A 20954-nucleotide genomic window follows, 5' to 3' on the forward strand; every position below is an offset into this window, starting at 1 on the left:
AACTAGTACAATATCTTGAAGGTTGAAAAACTGTCTGAGTTTTTTTTTGTCTGAGGCAAAAATACTTAGTTTTGTTGAATGTGGTATGGTATGTTATAAGAGTATAACATACTCCAACTCATTAAAGCATGTTCAAATGAAGCATATTGGGATGAATGATGAGTACATAGTAGGCTGTTTATGTAAAAATACTTCAATAAAAAACCTAATGGACATGCAGAAATGATTTTATGCATAAACTCATGGTAATTTAGTGAAATATAATTAGACTAATATGAGAATATGGAGCTGAAGCAAGGTAGGAGAAACATGGGGACAACTGTAATAGAACAATAATTAAAAATTTAAAAAAATAAATAAAATATTTAAAATTTTTAGATAAAATGGTCTATGTGCATTTCTTCTTTTAGGTAAGAATCCATGCTTAGCATCTACCACCCTCAATTTGTTCTTTGTGGCTTGGAAGCAAAGCAAAAACAAAAAGAAAAGGTACCATTTTAGTATTAGTGTAGCATTTTACAATCTTCTGGCAGCTTTTCTATTTATCACCATATGGGTGTACATTAAATCTGCATCTCCCTCTCATTTATATGTTTATGAAGTTATAAAGATATACACATGTGCACACAAAATAATTAAGCAAGTGATATGTGTTTGACAATGTTTGGTGAATTAATGCCAATTAGAGGGGTTTTGTTTTTTTAAAAAAAAAAACCGCTGCTTTTCTAATCCAATTGCTCTCAAGCTTTTAGGTTTATGCACTTAAGGACAGAATCCATTTAAAGTGCCAGAATTTGCATACATGCTGCTTTGAATGAGACTTCTATTTATTCCAGATGGCCTTGAAAAATTATTATTGAGGGGCTTAGAGACCTGGATGTCAGGAGATCCATTAGGATGAGACTGAAATCACACTTTTTTGTTTCCAGCAGTTCCTCCTGTATAGGAGGGGATATAAACTTTTGACATGGGGTGAGCTCAAGGTATGGGGCTTAGTTAGATTGTTTAATGCAGCTAGATTGATCAGTCAGCTCATCTCAATGAGGGAGTCCGGTGTTGCAGGCACTTCACCTAACTCTATGGTAGGAAAGTGGTTTGTCATTTTCCAGAACTCAGGTGAATGCTAAGTTAAAGGCTGTATATGGGATTTATATGCATGGAAGTAAGCAGTTACACTGACAGTCTCTCCCTTTTTGAAAAATATGATTAGAATGTTGTGTTTGTTTTGGTTTTAAAACCATAGTGATGTAACCATTATTAATTGTAGGGAGGTTATAATTCCAGTATCAAGATGTTACCAGACAGGGAGAGGCCTGGAGTGGGTCTGCCTCAGGCTGGCCTGTAGTGTGTATCTTCTTGACTTTGTGTAGGAAAGATTTCACAACACAAGTCAAGGTAATTTTGAGAGTATGTTTATTAAAGCTGGGATAGTGAAACAAAGGAAGGACTTAGAGTAGAAGAAGCAACAGGGGAGAGAGAGCCTAGGTGGTGCTCTGCTTTGGCTCCCTTAGAAACATTATATACTGTAACGACTGTAGAAAAGGAGTGAGCCCCAGTTTAAAAGGGGCACCATGGTTCTGCTGGATTAGGAGTGAGAGCTGGTATGGGGCTGCTGTTAGCTCACTGGGAAGTCAGAGAAAAGGGGGCCTTGAAGACAGGATCAGGGGGTTAGCCAGGGGCTGTCAGCTGTTCCTCTGGTTGCAAGTCTCATGCGAACCCTTAGGGTTTAGGAGGAAGTAAAAAGTTCATGTCTGGAAAGGGGCATGGGGGAGCTCTACAGCGAGCCCACACTGAGTCTTTGTCCTGAGGGTTTTATGTCTTTTCTGTGGGTGAGAATCTTAGGGGAGGCTTTCAGCAGAATATTTATTAACTTTCTTGGTGCTTTTAAAATATGCTGATGCATCAAAATATAGGGGCATTGGGGATTATTCTTTGGTCTGCTTTACTGTTTTACTTTTATCTTGGGTCTGTTTGGCTCTGGGTTTTTCTTATTTGTTTCCCTTGACTTCATCCACCCTTGGGTTTAGCTGGCATGAATGTCATTAATTGGGTCTCTATCTCCTTGAGCAGAGTGATTTAAGCGATGTACTCCCTGGTTAGGGAGGAGAGGTATAAACCATTTGCTCTCAAGTGTCCTTGGTTGGGGAAGATAAGGTCTTGAGATTCACAAGCTGGCTGTAAGTTGTTCAAATTGTTTGGCCTTGTTTAATTTTCCTGTCTCATTTTCCCTTTTCTACTTGTCCAGGAATTTTCCTAGCTTCTTACTACCCTTTCAAAAAGGGACTGGATGTTGGGTAGGTCATAGGTTGTGACATTTGTCAGAGGTCAGGTTTCCATGCTGGACAGCAAACAGACCAGGGACCTCAAAAAATCCGGCTCTTCTGGTTTGCTAGGGTCTGATTCCACGATGCAGCTCTTCCTGGTTAAGGGAGAGTAGCTGTTTTTTTTTTTTTTAAATTGTAATTTTTTATTGTTATTCAATTACAGTTGTGTGCCTTTTCTTCCCATCCCTCCACCCCACCCCAGGCAAACCCCCCTCCCTCCTCCACCTCCACCCTCCCCCTTGATTTTGTCCATGTGTCCTTTATAGTAGTTCCTGAAATCCCCTCTCCTCACAGTCCCCTCCCCACTCCCCCCTGACCATTGTTAGATTGTTTCTTAACTTCAATGTCTCTGGTTATATTTTGTTTGCTTTTTTGTTCTATTTATTATGTTCCAGTTAAAGGTGAGATCATATGGTATTTGTCCCTCACCGTCTGGCTTATTTCACTTAGCATAATGCTCTCCAGTTCCATCCATGCTGTTGCAAAACGTAGGAATTCCTTGTTTCTTTCTGCTGCATAGTATTCCGTTGTGTAAATGTACCACAGTTTTTTGATCCACTCATTTACTGATGGGCACTTACTAGGTTGCTTCCAGCACTTGGCTATTGTAAATTGTGCTGCTATGAACATTGGGTGCACAGGTTCTTTTGGATTGGTGTTTCAGGGTTCTTAGGGTATAATCCCAGCAGTGGAATTGCTGGGTCAAAAGGCAGTTCCATTTTTAGTTTTCTGAGGAAATTCCATACTGTTTTCTACAGTGGCCGCACCAGTCTGCATTCCCATACCACCCTGAACGCGCCCGATCTCGTCTGATCTCGGAAGCTAAGCAGGGTCGGGCCTGATTAGTACTTGGATGGGAGAGTAGCTCTTATATGCAGTGAACCTGCTAAAATGAGAGATCCAAGTGCCAGAAAGCCCAGGGTATGCTGTGAACAGCTATGTCATTTGGCTCTTGGTGGTCTCTGAATTTAGTTTAGCATCAGAAGTCTAGACGGAAGAAAAAAATCTTCCTGAATTTCAAGCAGGTAGAAACATTGGCAAAATGGTAGGACTTTCAAATCGAAATGTCAGAAGCTAAAGTTGGGTATGAGAAAGAGAAATACCAATGGGAAAAAAAGATAAATTTTTGTCATAATTAAATGATAGCCTGCCTATTAGTGACTCTCATGTCACCATCCCAGATGTAGTTTTCAGGACAATCAATGTACCCACATCTGCTTCAGGGTCCAGAGGTCCCTGCAGTGGTCCCTTGCAAACTGGCAGCTTTAATAGTGAGCCCCTTAGGTCTCAGAGCCACTAGTAGCTTTTAGTTTAAAAGGGGCACCATGGTTCCGCTGGATTAGGAGTGAGAGCTGGTATGGGGTGTCTCTCATAGTTCAGCATAATTCAATCAGGATTCATCCAAGCTGTTTCTTGTAGCAACAGTTCATTCTTTTTTATTATTGAAGACTATTTCATGGTAAGTACATACCACAATTTGTTTAGCCATTCACCTGTTCAAGGATATTTGGGCTTATTTCTAGTTTTTGGCTATTTTGAACAAAACTGCTATAAAATTCATGTATAGACTTTTGTGGGGGGATAAGTATTCATTTTTCTAGGATAAATGTTCAAGAATGCAGTTGCTGGGCCATTTGGTAATTACATGTTTGGTTTTGTAATAAGCTGTCAAACTGTTTTCTAGAATAGTTATATATCATATCACATTTCCTCTAGCAATATATGAGTGATCCAGTTTCTCCTCATATTTGCTAGCATTTGGTGTTGTCACTTTAAAAAAAAATAGCCATTCTGATAGATGTTTAGTTATATGTCATTGTGGTTTTCAATTGCCTTTCCCTGATGGCTAAAGATGTTCAACATTCTTTCAGATACATATAAGTCATCCGTATGTCCTCTTTGGTGGAGTGTCCATTCATGCCACTTGCCCATTTTTCTGCTGGGATTCTTTGTTTTTTCAACTGTTGAGGTTTGAGTGTTACTTACATATCTGCATACTAGTCTATTGTCAGATATATTGCTTGCAATGTTTTCTGTCAGTTCATTGCCTGTCTTTTCATCTTATTCTCATGACATTTGACATAGCAAAATTTCGAATTTCCATGAGGTCCATCTATCATTTTTTCTCTTTAAGGAACATGATTTGGTGTCAAGTCAGACTTCTTTGACTAGCCCTAGATCCTGAAGATTTTCTCATAGGTTTTTTTTCTGAAACTTTTATATTTTTAACTTTTACATTTAAGTCTATGCTAAATTTTAGGATACATTTCACAAACCATCATATTCATTCTTTTAAAGTGTACAGTACAAGAACCAAGATGGCGGCATAGGTAGACACACTGCGCCTCCTTGTGCAACCAGAACTGATGGAAAATCGAATGGCAGGGAAGTCCGACACCAAGGAAATAAAAAATAAACATTCATCCAGACAGGTAGGAGGGGCGGAGATGGGTAGCCTGGGCGGAGAGGACTCGTGTTGCCGTGGCGAGACCGAGACTGGCGGAGTGTGGGACGAACAGGGCAGGCAGTCTGACCACTAGCAGACCCTGCGGCCCCACTTTCGACCAGATAAACCGAGAGGGCCAGACTCAGAGTGGCAGACAACGGGGCAGGCAGAGCGGTGGGTAGCACCCAGCGGCCCCATATTTGCGCACAGATAAACGGGACAAACAGTGGGGAGCAAAGCAGACTGCGTAACCCAGGGCTCCAGCGAGGGGAAATAAAGCCTCAAACCTGTGATTGAAAACGCCCATGGGGGTTGGGGAGGCAGCAGGAGAAATTCCCAGCCTCACAGGAGAGGTCTTTGGAGAGACCCACAGGGGCCTAGGGCGTGCACAAGCCCACCCACTCGGGAACCAGCACCAGAGGGGCCCGGTTTGATTGTGGGTAATGGAGTGAAAGATTGAAGTCTGGTGGAGAGTGGAGCGGGCGCCATTGCTCCCTCTCAGCCCCTCCCCCACATACAGAGTAACAGTGCAGCAACCAGCGTTACCCAGCCCCGGTGACCACCTAAGGCTCCGCCCCTTTAAGTAACAGACACGCCAAGACAAAAAAAAAAAAAAAAAAAGGCCCAAATGACAGAACACTTCAAAGCTCCAGAAAAAATACAACTAAGCGAGGAAGAGATAGCCAACCTATCGGATGCACAGTTCAAAACACTGGTTATTAAGACGCTCACAGAATTGGCTGAATATGTTCGAAAACCAGATGAAAAAATGAAGCCTATGCTAAGAGAAACAAAGGAAAATGTAGAGGGAACCAATAGTGATGGGAAGGAAACTGGGACTCAAATCAACAGTGTGGACCAGAAGGAAGAAAGAAAAATCCAACCAGAAAAGAATGAAGAAACAAGAATTCGGAAAAATGAGGAGAGGCTTAGGAACCTCCAGGACATCTTTAAATGTGTTCCAACATCTGAATTATAGGAGTGCCAGAAGGAGAAGAGGAAGAACAAAAAATTGAAAACTTATTTGAACAAATAATGAAGGAGAACTTCCCCAGTCTGGCAAAGGAAATAAGACTTCCAGGAAGTCAAGGAAGCTCAGAGCGTCCCAAAGAAGCCGGACCCAAGGAGGAACACACCAAGGCACATCCTAATTACATTACCCAAGATTAAGCAGAAGGAGAGAATCTTAGAAGCAGCAAAAGAAAAGGACACAGTTACCTACAAAGGAGTTCCCATAAGACTATCAGCTGATTTCTCCAAAGAGACCTTACAGGCAAGAAGGGGCTGGCAAGAAGTATTCCAAGTCATGAAAGGCAAGGGCCTACATCCAAGATTACTGTATCCAGCAAAACTATCATTTAGAATGGAAGGGAAGATAAAGTGCTTCTCAGATAAGGTCAAGTTAAAGAAGTTCATCATCACCAAGCCCTTATTATAAGAAATGTTAAAGGGAGTTACCTAAGAAAAAGAAGATACAAAATATGAACAGTAAAAATGACAGCAAACTCACAATTATTAATGACCACACCTAAAACAAAAACAAGAGCAAACTAGGCAAACAACTAGAACAGGAACAGAACCATAGAGATGGAGATCACATGGAGGGTTGTCAATAGGGGAGTGGGAGGGGAAGAGGGGGGGAAAGGTACAGAGAATAAGTAGCATAGATGATAGGTGGAAAATAGACAGGGGGAGGGTAAGAATAGTGTAGGAAATGTAGAAGCCAAAGAACTTACAAGTATGGCCCATGGACATGAACTATAGGGGTGAATGTGGGAGGGAGGGGGTGGGCAGGATGGAGTGGAGTGAAGGGGGGGGAATGGGACAACTGTTAGAGCATAATCAATAAATATATTAAAAAAATAAAGTGTACAGTACAGTACAGTGGTTTTTAATACATACACAAAATTGTGAAATGATTGCCACTATCAGATTCCAAAACATTTCATCACTCAAAAAAATCAAAACAAAACCCACTTACCCATTACTAATCACTGCCCTTTCTTTCCTCTACCCAGCCACCTTATAGGTATCTTACTGTGGTTTTGATTTGCATTTTCCCGAAGGATAATGGTGTTGAGCATCTTTTCATCTTCTTATTGCCCATTTGAATGTCTTTGGAGAAATGTCTATTCAAATCCTTTGCCACTTTTAATTTCGCTATTTTTTTCTTTTTAGTATCGAGTTAAGTATTCTTTATACATTCTAGATACAAGTCCCTTATCAGATTTATGCTTTGCAAATATTTTTCGCCCATTTAATTGTTCGTGTCTTCATTTTCTTCATGATGTTTATTGAAGCACAAAAGTTTTAAATTTTCATGAAGTCCAACTTAACTGCCTTTTCTTTTGTCTCTCATGAAGGCTTTGCCTAATCTAAGATCACAAAGATTTACTCCTATGTTACTTCTGAGTTTTATAGTTTGATCTCTTACATTAAGGTCAATAATCTATATTTTGAGTTATTTTTTGTACATATTATAATAAAAGGGTCCAGCTTTATTCTTTTCTATGTGTATATCAGTTGTTCCAGAATCATTTGTTCAAAAGACTTTTTCTTTATTGCCTTGGTACTTTTGTTGAAAATCAAATGACCATAAATGTATGGGTTTATTTCTGAGTGCTTAATTCTATTTAATTCATGTCTATAGCTACCTTTCTGAAAGTGCCACATAGTCTTCGACTACTGTTGCTTTGTAGTTTTGAAATCAGGAAGTATGAATCCTCCAGTTTTTTCTTCTTTCCATAGTTATTTTTTGTGGCTATTCTGACTACCTTGAATTCAGTGTGATGTGAAAATATGTGTATCAATATTTGCAAAGAGGCCAGCGAGGATTTTGTTAGGGATTATATTGAATCTGTAGATCAATTTGGAGGAATACTTCCATGTGAAGAATATCAAATCTTTCTTTTTTTGATATTTGCAAATTGATAGTTCTTTTATTTCCTCTGGAATATTACAGAAAGTGCTTTTAAACATTTAGACCACTAAGATAACCTGAAAATGAGAAGGCTAATTTAACAAACATCTCTCTGTGTATATACAGATATGGTTTTGAAAGTATGCTTCACTTGCCAGGAGGAGCAGGGGTAATTGCATGGGGCTCCTGGAGCTACAACTTTGTCTCATCTGTTAGATTTGAGGGTAAGGTTTTATTTGACAAAAGATTTTTGGGTTAAAAATATTTGAAAACTATTACTGTAAAAGATTCTAGGCAGTTCCCCATCTTCTTTGAAATCCACAAAAACAAAAATGACCTTAGCCCTGGCTGGTGTGGCTCAGTGGATTGAGTGCCGGTCTGCAAACCAACAGATTGCTGGTTTGATTCCCAGTCAGGGCACATGCCTGGGTTGCAGGCAAGGTCCCCAGTAGGGGGAACACAACAGGCAAGCAGACATTGATGTTTCTGTCCCTCTCTTTCTCCCTCCTTTCCCCTCCTTCTAAAAAAATAAATAATTTGAAAAAAAGACCTTAAATTGTGTCTACTGGGATTAAGTTACCTAAAATCCAGTTACAAGATACTGTCTATGAAAACTATTATTACTAAGGAAAACTATCATTTTCCATTCTCTTAAGCTTTAAGAATTGCATAATTGTTTTAACTGTATTTTATTTATTTTTCACCTTGCTAATTTTTTTCTTTATCTTTATTCTTGACACTATTACAAATGCCCTCTTTCTTCCTCCCCACCCTTGCCTGCCTCCACCTAGCTCCTGCCCACCTTCATTCTGGCCATCACCACACTCTTGTCTGTGTTCTTGGGTCATGCATATACATTCTTTGGCTACTCCCTTCACCTTCTTTCATCCAGTCCCCCCACCACTTCCCTCTGACAGCTGTCAGTCTGTTCCACATGTTCATGCCTCTGTTTCCTATTTTGTTAGTCACTTTATTTTGTTCATTAGATTCAACATATAAGTGAGGTTATATGGTATTTGTCTTTCACTGACTGTTTTTTTTCACTTGTAATGTAATTTCCGGGTCCAACCATGCTGTTGCAAAAGTTAAGATTCTTTTTTTTCTATGGTTCAGTAGTGTTTCATTGTGTAAATGTACTGTAAGTTTTTTTATCCACTCATCTACTGATGGGCACTTGGGCTGTTTATAGATCTTGGCTATTGTAAATAACACTGCGATGGACATTGGGGTGCATGTATTTTTTTGAATCATTGTTTCAGTATTCTTAAGGTATATTCCTAGCAATGGAATCACTGGGTCAAAACACAGTTCCATTTTTAATTTTTTGAGGTATCTCCATACTGTTTTCCATAGTGGCTGCCCCAATCGGCATTCCCACCAACAGTACAAAAGGGTTCCCCTTTCTCCACATCCTTGCCAGCACTTGTTTGTTAATTTATTGATGATAGCCATACTGACTAGTGTGAGGTGATATCTCATTGTGGTTTTAATTTGTATCTCTCTGATGATTAGTGATGTTGAACATTTTCTCATGTTTATGAGTCCTCTGTATGTCCTCTTTGGAGGAGTGTCTCTTCAGGCCCTTTGCTCATTTTTAAATTAGATTGTTTGTCTTCCTGATAGTGAGTTGTATAAGTTCTTTATATGCTTTGGAAATTAACTCCTGTTAATGCTTTCTTTTACTGTGCAGAAGCTTTTTAGTTTGATGTAGTCCCATTTCTTTATTTTTTTCTTTACTTCCCTTGCCCAAGGAGACACGTTGGCAAAAACACTGCTACAAGAGATATCTACTATAAAGGACACAAGGACAAAATCAAGGGGGAGGGTAGAGATGGGGGAGGGAGGTGGGATTGGCTGGGGTGGGTGGAGGGATAGGGAGAAAACGCAGACAATTGTAACTGAATAAAAATAAAACAAAAAATTAAAAAACATTAAAACAATTCATGTGTTGTTATGGAAAAAAAAAAGATATCTGAGACATTACTGCCTATGTTTCCTTCTAGGATTTTTATGGTTTCATCACTTACCTTTAAGTCTTTTATCCATTTTGAATTTATTCTTGTGTATGGTATAATTTGGTGGTCTACTTTCATTTTGTGTGTGTGTTTACCTGTCCAATTTTCCCAACACCCTTTATTATAGAGTTTGACTTTACTCCATTGTATGCTTTGTGTCATTTGTCAATATTAATTGACCATATAGATGTGGGCTGATTTCTGGGCTCGATTCTGTTCCATTGACCTATATGTCTATTCTTATGCCAGTACCATGCTGTTTTGATTCTAGTGGCCTTACAGTATAGTTTGTTATCAGGTATTGCAATCTCTCCAATTTTGTTAATCTTTGTCAAGATTGTTGAGGCTATTAAGGTCTTTTTGGTTCCATATACATTTTTGGAATATTTATTCTAGATTTGTGAAATATGCCATTGGTATTTTATTAGGAATTGTGTTGAACCTATAGACTGCTTTGTATAATGTTTATATTTTAATGATGTTAATTATTCCAATCCATGAACATGGTATATGTTTCCACTTATTTGTGTCTTCTTTAATTTCTTTCTTCAGTGTGCAGTAGTTTCCTGAGTACAGGTCTTTTACTTCCTTGGTTAAATTTATTCCTAGGTACTTTATTTTATTGTTGCAATAGTAAATGGGATTGTTTTCCTAGTTTCTGTTTCTGATAGTTCATTATTGGTACAAAAAATGCCATTGATTTCTGAATATTGACTTTGTATCCTGCTACTTTGCTGAATTTATTTATTAGGTGGAGTAGTTTTTTGGTGGAGCCTATAGGGTTTTCTATGTATGATATCATGTCATCTGTGAGTACAACTGTTTTCCTTCATCCTCTTCAATTTGGGTGGCTTTTATTCTTTTTGTTTGATTTCCGTGGCCGGTCATTTGAGTACTATCTGGAATAAAAGTGGTGAAAGTGGATATCCCTGTCTTGTTCCTGATCTTAAGGGAAATGTTTTAGTTTTTGCCCATTGAGTATGATGTTGGCTGTGGGTTTGTCATATATGGCCTTTATTTCGTGGAGGTATGTTTCCTCTTTTCTCACGTTGCTCAATATTATATCTTTCAATCCATGAACATGGACTATTATTCCATGTGTTAAGGTATTCTTTATATTTTTTCAGTGATGTCTTTTAGTTTTAGGATTATAAGTTTTGCAATAATTTTGTTAAACTTACAAGTATTTTGCTCTTTTTGATGATACTGTAAATGTAATTATTTTCTTAATTTTATTTTCTATTGTTCCTTACCACTGTGTAGAAAGACAGTTGATTTTTTAATACTGCTTTTGCATGCTGCAACACATTATTTTTAAAATGTTCTAATAGTTTTTAGTGTATTCTTTAAGATTTTCTATATAGAAGATTATGTCATCTGCACATAATTTTATTTCTTATTATTTGATGTGGATGCATTTGTTTTCTTGTCAAACTTCCCTGTCTAGAATCTCTAGTGCAATTTGGTGTAGAAGTATCTAGAATGGACCTTTTAAAAACATATATATTTTATTGATTATGCTATTACAGTTGTCCCATTTCCCCCCTTCACTCCCCTCTGCCCTGCACACCCCCTCCTGCCCACTCCCTCCTACCCATATTCCCCCCCTATAGTTCATGTCCATGCTCATACTTATAAGTTCTTTGGCTTATACATTTCCTACACTATTCTTACCCTCCCCCTGTCTATTTTCCACCTACCATTTATGCTACTTATTCTCTGTACCTTTTCCTCCTCTATCCCCCTCTCCTCCCCTGTTGATAACCCTCCATGTAATCTCCATTTCTGTGGTTCTGTTCCTGTTCTAGTTATTTGCTTAGTTTGCTTTTGTTTTTGTTTTAGGTGTGGTTATTAATAACTGTGAGTTTGCTGTCATTTTTACTGTTCATATTTTTTATCTTCTTTTTCTTAGATAAATCCCTTTAACATTTCCTATAATAAGGGCTTGGTGATGATGAACTCCTTTAACTTGACCTTATCTGAGAAGCACTTTATCTTTCCTTCCATTCTAAATGATAGCTTTGCTGGATACAGTAATCTTGGATGTAGGCCCTTGCCTTTCATGACTTGGAATACTTCTTGCCAGCCCCTTCTTGCCTGTAAGGTCTCTTTGGAGAAATCAGCTGACAGTCTTATGGGAAGTCCTTTGTAGGTAACTGTGTCCTTTTCTCTTGCTGCTTCTAAGATTCTCTCCTTCTCTTTAATCTTGGGTAATGTAATGAGGATGTGCCTTGGTATGTGCTTCCTGGGGACCAACTTCTTTGGGACTCTCTGAGCTTCCTGGACTTCCTGGAAGTCTTATTTCCTTTGCAAGATTGGGGAAATTCTCCTTCATTATTTGTTCAAATAAGATTTCAATTTCTTGCTCTTCCTCTTCTTCTGGTACCCCTATAATTCAGATGTTGGAACACATTTAAAGATGTCCTGGAGGTTCCTAAGCCTCTCCTCATTTTTCCGGATTCTTGTTTCTTCATTCTTTTCTGGCTGGATGTTTCTTTCTTCCTTCTGGTCCACACCATTGATGTGAGTCCTGGTTTCCTTCGCATCACTATTGGTTCCCTGGACATTTTCCTTTATTTCACTTAGCATAGCCTTCATTTTTTTTATAGTTTAATGTATTTTAATAGCAAACTTACAGGAACAGCACAGGAGACAGACAACTTTAAAAACATACCTGCATGTAGGACAACTCAGTTAGAAAAGTATAGTGAATGGATGGAATCTACTGTATGATAAAAATGCTACAAACACCATTTAGTTGCCATCAATAAGAAATTTACTTGTTTTAAAAAAATCCAAATGCTGGCATTGTCCAGAAAAATTTAACGGGTTTATTTATATTGTTATAAAGTTGAACTGCTTGAAACTTGTTCACTGAAACACCTTGACTTGCATTAATGCTTTATGTCCCCGCATTTATATTAAAAAAATTCACACACAAATGAAAATGGAAAAACGGCCAATACCTGATTTCTGTCCCCTATTTTCCACTTGCAATCATATACTTAGGTACCTGTTTGACCCCATGGAAAAAAAATATCTAACGTTCAGAACTACCAATAACAGGAAGAAGATAATTTTTTTTTTTTTAAAGAATGAAATGTTTCCCATCATAGTGGATTCTTAAGCACGCTCTCCACGTATGTGGCGTGCTAGCTGGATGTCTTTTTGGCATAATTGTTACACGTTTGGCATGGATAGCACACAGGTTGGTGTCTTCAAAAAGGCCAACCAGATAGGCTTCACTTGCCTCCTGCAAAGCACCAACAGCTGCACTCTGGAAGCGCAGATCTGTTTTGAAGTCCTGAGCAATTTCTCGCACCAGACGCTGGAAGGGAAGCTTGCGAATCAGAAGTTCAGTGGACTTCTGATAACGTCTAATTTCACGAAGTGCCACAGTACCAGGCCTGTAACGATGAGGTTTCTTCACCCCTCCAGTAGAGGGCAAACTCTTGCGAGCGTCTTTGGTAGCCAGTTGCTTCCTCGGTGCTTTACCACCGGTTGATTTGCGGGCAGTCTGCTTTGTACGAGCTATGGTATAGGGACCTCTTTACTTACCCCCCTTCTCCTTCGGCTGGAGCTCGGGGAGCTGTAGGAGGTGCTGGCGTTAGAGAGCGACAGCGGCTGCGAACACCAGCCTTCATTTTTTCATCTAATTTTTGACCGAATTCAACCAGTTCTGTGAGCATCCTAATTACCAGTGTTTTGAACTGTGCATCTGATAGGTTGGCTACCTGTTCGCTGCTTAGTTGTATTTTTTCTGGATCTTTGATCTGTTCTTTTATTTGGGCCATTTTTTTTTTTCGTCTTGGTGCACCTGTTACATAAAGGGGCAGAGCCCCTTCACCAGGGTGGGGCAACCCATGTCACTGCGTTGTGATGCTGTATGTGGGGGAGGGGTCTGAGAGGGAACAATGGCGCTTGCTCTGCTTTCTGCCAGCTTTTAGCCACTTCCCCTGCTACCCACAAGCAAAGTGGGCCCTTCTGGTGCTGATTTCCATGTGGGTGGGTTTTGTATATTCTGGGACCTTGTGGGTCTCTCCCGTGAGCAGAAACCCACACTCTCCTGTGAGGCTGGTAGTTTCTCCTGCTGCTGCCTCAACCCCCACAGGTGTTTTCAATCACTGGTTTGAGACTTTATTTCCCCCAGCTGGAGCCCTGGGGTTTCGAGGTCTGTTTTCCTCCCTCTTTGTTCCTCCCGGTTTATCTGCATGCAAATGTGGGACTACTAGGTCCGCCAGCTGCTGCCTTGCTGGCCAATTGCAGCCTTGCCTGCCCACTCCACAATCCGCAGCCTTGCTGGGTCCTCCAGCCCCTGCCTTGCCGTGAGTCCTCTCTGCCTGGCTGCCTGTCTCTGTCCTACCTACTGGTCTGGATGAATGTGTCTTCTTTAACTTCTTGGTTGTTGGACTTCCGTATAGTTCGATTTTCTGTCAGTTCTGGTTGTTTTTTTGTTTTTAAATTGTTGTTGTCCTCCTTTTGGTTGTGAGAGAAGGCACAGTGTGTGTACCTACACCTCTATCTTGGCCAGAAGTCCTAGAATGGACTTTTTAAACATGTTTCTGATTTTAGGGGGGAAAGCTTTCAGTCTTTTATCATTAAATATGATGCTATCTGTAGGCTTTTTCCTAGGTTGTTTATCAGATTGAGGAAGTTTATTAAGTGTCTATTTATTTTTTAATCAGTGAATTGGTGTTGGATTTCCTCAAGTGATTTTTCTCTGTCAGTTGAGATAATCATATGATTTAACTTGCCCATTTTTTGTTTTGATATCATATTTTATATTAATCAGTTCTTTGGTGTTAAACCAGCCTTGCATTCTGGGGATAAATCCCACTTAATCATGGTGCACAATCCTTTTATGTTTCCGGTTTTGGTTTGCTAGTGTTTTCTTGCTATATCTCATGAGGGCTATTCATGAGGAATGTTGGTCTGTAGTTTTCTTTTCATGTGGTGTCTTTGTTTGGTTTTTGAATCAGGGTAATAATGGCCTCATAGAGTGAGTTGATAAGTATTGTTCCTTCTGGTTTTTGAAAGTGTTTGTGAAAGCTTGGTATTTATTTTTCTTTAATATTTTGTTAAAATGCACTAAGTAAGCCATTTGGGCTTGGGATTTTTCTTGTGGTAAGTTTTTAAATTATTTATTCAATGACTTTATAGTTCCATTAAGATTTTCTTTTTATTTTGGGATTAATTTCAGTAGTTTGTGTTTTTCTACTAATTTGTTTATTTTGTCTAAATTATCCAGTTTGCTGGCATACAGATGTTCATAATATTCCCTTATAACCCATTTTATTTTTAAAGAATGGTATTAATGCCCGCTGTTTTATTGTTGAGTTTAGTAATGGAGTCTTTTCTTATATTTTCTTGGTCAATCTAGGTTCAGGTTTCTTGATTTTGTTGATATTTTCAAAGAGCTAACTCTTTTGGTTTCATTGATTTTCTCCATTCTTTTAAACTTTCAATTCCCACAGTAATAATCTGTAGTGTTTCTTTTCTTTTGCTTTTTCTTTCAAGTATCTTGAGGTTGAAAGTTAGATTATTAAAATTAGATCTTTCTCTTTTTTTTAAATGTAGGCATTTATAGCTATGAAGTTTCCTCTGCATTGTCTGCATTTCATAAGTTTTATTATGTTTTGTTTCATTTAAAATTATCTCAAAGATTTTCTAGAGATTTTTCTTGTGCTTTCTTCTTTGAACCATTGGTTAATTAAGAGTGCATTTTAATGTCCACATATATGTAAATTTCCCATATTTCCTGTTTTAAATTATTTATAATTTTATTCCATTGTGGTTAGAGAACATACATTATATGACTCAGTCCTGTTAAGCATATTGAGAAGTACATTGTGGACTAACATATGGTCTGTCTTGGAGAATGTTCAATGTGCATTTAAGAAGACTGTATTCTACTGTTGGTAGTAGAGTGTTCCATTGATATCTGTTAAGTCACATTGGTTTATTATAATGTTTAACACATCTATTTCCTTATTGATGATTTTTCTATTTCTCTCTTTAATTCTGTCAGTTTTGTTTCATGTGTTTTTAGGCTTTATCATTAGTTGAATGTATATTTATGATAGTTATATTTTCCTCATATATTGTTTCCTTTGTTATTAAAAATCCTCTTTATCTGTAGTAACATTTATTAGTCTATATTCTGTGATACTCATATAGGAGCCCCATATTTCTCATGGTTCTTGTTTCTATGATCTATTTTTCTCCTCCATTTTTATTCAGATTATTTTCTTTTTTTTTTTTTTTTTTTTATTGTTATGCAATTACAGTTGTATGCCTTTTCTCCCCATCCCTCTACCCCACCCCAGGTGAACCCACCTCCCTCCCCCCTCTCCACCCTCCCCCTTGGTTTTGTCCATGTGTCCTTTATAGTAGTTCCTGTAATACCCTCTTCCCACTATCCCCGCCCCCACCCCCCACCCCCGCCCTGGCTATTGTTAGATTGTTCTTAACTTCAATGTCTCTGGTTATATTTTCTTTGCTTTTTTCTTCTATTGCTTATGTTCCAGTTAAAGGTGAGATCATATGGTATTTGTCCCTCACTTCCTGGCTTATTTCACTTAGCATAATGCTCTCCAGTTTCATCCATGCTGTTGCAAAGGGTATAAGCTCCTTCTTTCTCTCTGCTGCGTAGAATTCCATTGTGTAAATATACCATAGTTTTTGGATCCACTCGTTTGCTGATGGGCACTTCGGTTGCTTCCAGTACTTGGCTATTGTAAATTGTGCTGCTATGAACAGCCTGGTACTGGCATAAAAACAGGCACATAGACCAATGGAACAGAATAGAGAGCCCAGAAATAAACTCAAGTCTATACGATCAATTAATATTTGACAAAGGAGGCAGGAGTATTCAGATTATTTTCATCTTTGACTTTAATGTGTTCTCTTTGGCAAACATATGGTTGGATTTTGCTTTTTAAAAAATTCATCTTACAGTCTATGATTTTTGATAGAATTTTTTGCCCATTCATATTACTGACAACTTGATTCAGTCTGTAATATAATCTATTTTGACTAAGTTTGAATCCTTCCCATTAACTAACTCATTCAATATATACCAAGTGCCTAATATGTGCCAGGCATTGTCAGGTCTTGGCAGTGACACAGACATCAACTTTGGAGAGTTCTCAGACTAATGAGAAGAGACAAATAAGCAAATAAGGTGACCAGCATTATAATAAAAATGTTGCCATGATGCACTGGAGAAAAGGCCTCTCAAACCAGGAAAGGCTCTGCTGATAGAGGTGACACCTGAGCTGAGTCCCCAAGGGTCCATATTCAGGGAAGAAACAGGTGATAACCTGTGAGCTACTGTGTAAAACTTAGGCTACTGTGTTTACAGGGGACTGGAGAGGAGTAAGAACCCAGGAAGGAGCCCAGTTAGAAGGCTTGGAGTAGTGCAGGGAAGAAGGGTAGTACCTTGGCTTGGGAGAATGATTTTGGGCATGCAGAAAAGTGAATGGATTCAGTGGGTATTTAGAAGGATGAATAGAAAAATGTGGTGTCTGATGTATGGATTGTGGAGAAGAGGGTGAGAGAGCAATCTCTTTCTTCCAAGGTTTCTGGTTTGGGAGGAATGGAGGAGGAGCTGTGGTAGGCAGGAGGGATGAGGGGTGAAGCTAATTTTACACACATGGAAATTTAGAAGACTGTGGAATTACCATGTTGAGATGCCCAATGACAGTGAATATGTGAGTTGAGAGCTCAGAACTGTAGATAAAGATTTAGTCATGCAGTGCTTATCTCATTATCTCATTTAGGCTAATTGATACATATTTAAGAAGTAAAAGTAAATTGCAGTGCCTAGACAAGTTGTCCTCACTAGGTGCTGAGGGTAAAATCAGAAAACTTGGACCTAAGTGATAATAGAGATTATGAGAAGATATTGTTCCTGACCAAATAAGATGATAAACCTTGGAATAGATTCACAAGACGAAGTCATGCAGAATGGTGTAAAGGCCTTTACTTGCCTCAGTCCTACAGCAGGGCCCTAAGTGAGCAATATCCGAGGCACCTCTCATACATGGGATTTGGATGCCCATTCTCGTCCATTGCATGTGCCATGCCCAAGAGCATTGGGAAACGGAGACACATTTTGCCATGAGGTGTGTACCATGAAAAGTCAATATCTGTATTTATTTGTTCTTCCTTTTCTTTATACTGCTCTCCAAAAGCTTAGATTTCTTTAGATCACAACTGTCCCTGGAGAAGTGAGAGTGATAATTTTAGGATAAAAAATTAACATTGTGGGCATTATCTATAGTTGATCAGATTGCTGATGGAGGTATTTATTCTCAGGGATCTAAAATCAGCTATTTCATCTTTTTGAATAAACAGTTTTCTTGAAGTGTAATTGATAACAAGAAGCTGCACATATTTAATATATAGAGTTAGAAGTGTTTGGACATAAGCATACATCCATAAAGTCGTCACCACAATCAAGGTAATAATACTTATCACCTCCAAAGGATTTCTTGTGGCCTCCTGTGTGTGTGTGCACCCACATGTGTGGTAAAGACATTTAACATAAGTTCAGCTATGTCATCTTCACTGTCAGATTTGACGTCACAGACACCTGGGTTTAAGTGATGTGGCTCTTTCACTTACTACTTGTGAGACTGAGCAAATTCCTTCATCTCATACTGGTCCTTGACTTCCTCATTTTTTTAAATTAGTAAGAACTACATGAGATTGCTCTGAGACACAAATACTATAAGATAATTGAAAGGGCTTTATAATATATAAATTGCTGTTCAAATATTATTTAATCATTATTTAGATTTCCAATTTCATTGTAAGTTGTCCAAGTGTTATTTTAAAGACTGAGAGTGTTAATACCAGAATGTGTTGTTTTATATAAAATTACTCTTTTAATGCATTCCCCTAATATCAGAAATATCAATAAATGGTCATTGGTATCTGTGTATCTATGCTTGAAATCTCAGGCCAACCAAGGATTGATTCTATCCATTTTACATTTCAGGGTATTTTCTTAATGACTCATCTATTTCAAACATGCTTACGTAAAAGCTAAAATGCAGTAACTTCCATGACTTTGAAGCTATTGTCTCTCTTCCCTTTAGCTTGAAAAATTTTATTGGTTCCAAAACATTTATATAATCTTATTTTTGCATAAATTATCCAACCATTGGAATTATTAATTTTCCAATGTGTCCCATAAAGATTCCTGGTTTCCAATCTGAGCTGGATATATTGGGAAGAGATGAAGTTTAGCTAATGTACCACATCTGAAGGATTTGAAGATATGTTAGCTTATCTCTGGTGATGCGGGACAATTGAAGAACAAGACTACCCAGTGATGACTTTTAGCTAGAGAATACTTATTGTAAGGTGTGTCATCTCATCTTTGCAAGTATTCATCGATTGTTGGATGATAGAGGGGAAAATTACATTTTTGCAGAAATCTAGGCACTGCAAATATTTTATGGAGCTGTATGGACATACTTACAGATCTGTTTTTTATTGTGTGCATGAATAATCTATTTATTAGTGCTGTTACATATGAGGAGGCCTGTGGTGGATGGCATTATCCCTTGGAATCAAGGTTCCCAGGTTCCATTCTCAGGCCAGCACAATGACTTTGGCCAAAGCCCCTAAGTATTCTCCCTCCACTTACCTTAATGGTGAAGCAAAAATGAATACTTACTTTCACTGAACTCACGAAGATGCTGGGCTGATAATTAGATAAGGCCTTAAAACCACTTTGACTTATTATTGAGAAGTATGTTGTTCTCCAGTTACATAGATTGTGTTATTTTGTAAGTATAAATATATTGTCACAAATTACTCATTGGGGGAGCAAAATGCATGGATAAAATAACAGGAGTTAGTGACATCAGTAAACAGACATGGAAAAGATGACATTAAAGAAAGCAAAGAGGAAAGTATTGCTTTGCCAATGGAAGGGATCCACTGAAATACTGGTCAGATTTAGATAAGAACAATGGCTTGAATGGCTTTTGCTCACTTGTTGGTAGTGAATTTGAAGGGGTGGGATAAATGGATGCAGCCATTTATGAATGGAAAAAGCCTTTTTGGTTGAACCAAGGTGATACTTTACATATCTGCCTACCAAGTTTCTCAGAGTGTTTGATTATTAAAGTGCTGCTGCTCTTTTATGTCTATATTTTTCTGACTTTGCTCCTTTCAAAGATTTGACCTGTCAGGAAGCAGATAGGAACAATAGCTCATCAGCATCTAATGAGCCAAATTATTTACTGTATGTAGTCTCCTACACCCTACCTTCAACTACACAATTTGAGAGAAAGAACTCCAGGGGTCCTAAGTGTTTGGTTGACTTAGCCTGACATGTCTGGCTGAAAGATTATGTGTACTTCTTATTGGCTGAGCAACTTCAAAGACAGGTCTTTCCTGTTCAACTTGAGCCTGGTCAGCCAGTCTCCTGGCTGGTTCTTGACCCCAAGATGAAAATGGGAAAGTAAGCAGTCTTTTGGATAATGTACCAAACTTGTAGCCCGTGAATACCTCAAACATGGCACTCACTACGCTATAGTACAAGTGTCTTGTGTGTTGAGTAAGCAAAACAACTTTCCAGAATCATAACTTCAACCTTCCAAAAACAAAATCCAATTTTGTCTTTTTTTCCTTTTTATTGAGTTTATTGGGGTGACAGTGGTTAACAAAATTACACAGGTTTCAGGTGCACAATTCCGTGACATATCATTTGTACACTGTATTGTGTTTTTACCACCCAAAGTCAACTCTTCTTCCATCCAGTTTTGTCTTTCAGTGCATGTTACCATAGCCAGCTTTCCAAGGAGCCTGACCATTCTCTAAACCGGCAATTCTCAAACTTTACTGTGTACATGAGTCACCTGGGGCTCTTGTTAAAATGCAAATTCTGATTTAGTAGGTTGAGGAGGGGCTAAGCTTCTGCATTTTTAACAAGCTCCCAGATGATGCTCATACTCTTGGTCTGTATACTTCACTTTGAGTATCAAGGGTCTAGAACCTGGTCTCTAACTCATCTCCTAAATTTAATTAATCAGCAAGTCATGTTGCAAGGATTATTGCAGTAGCTTTCATCTACTCTTCCTGCCTCTTTTCCCTCAACTTAATTATCTACACTGCAGCCAAGGTGATATTTCTCAAATACATTTCTGATTATGATCATCCTTGAAGCCTTCTATATAGGATAAAGCAGCACCCTTCTGTTGCTAGATTGTCTTTATATTAGGTAGGAGCAG

At 38.5% G+C, this 20954-nt stretch overlaps 1 protein-coding gene and 1 pseudogene across 1 annotated transcript in view; one reads left to right on the forward strand and one right to left on the reverse strand.

Moving 5' to 3' along the window:
• The window catches only part of HS6ST2 (heparan sulfate 6-O-sulfotransferase 2), a 334044-nt gene that overhangs the window by 21436 nt on the left and 291654 nt on the right, over positions 1 to 20954 (forward strand). The gene's annotated exons all lie outside the window — the stretch shown is intronic.
• Positions 12814 to 20954, reverse strand: part of LOC128779986 (histone H3.3A-like) — a 104093-nt pseudogene continuing 95952 nt past the window's right edge.

This window comes from Desmodus rotundus, chromosome X (genome assembly GCF_022682495.2).
Source record: "Desmodus rotundus isolate HL8 chromosome X, HLdesRot8A.1, whole genome shotgun sequence".
NCBI lineage: Eukaryota > Metazoa > Chordata > Mammalia > Chiroptera > Phyllostomidae > Desmodus > Desmodus rotundus.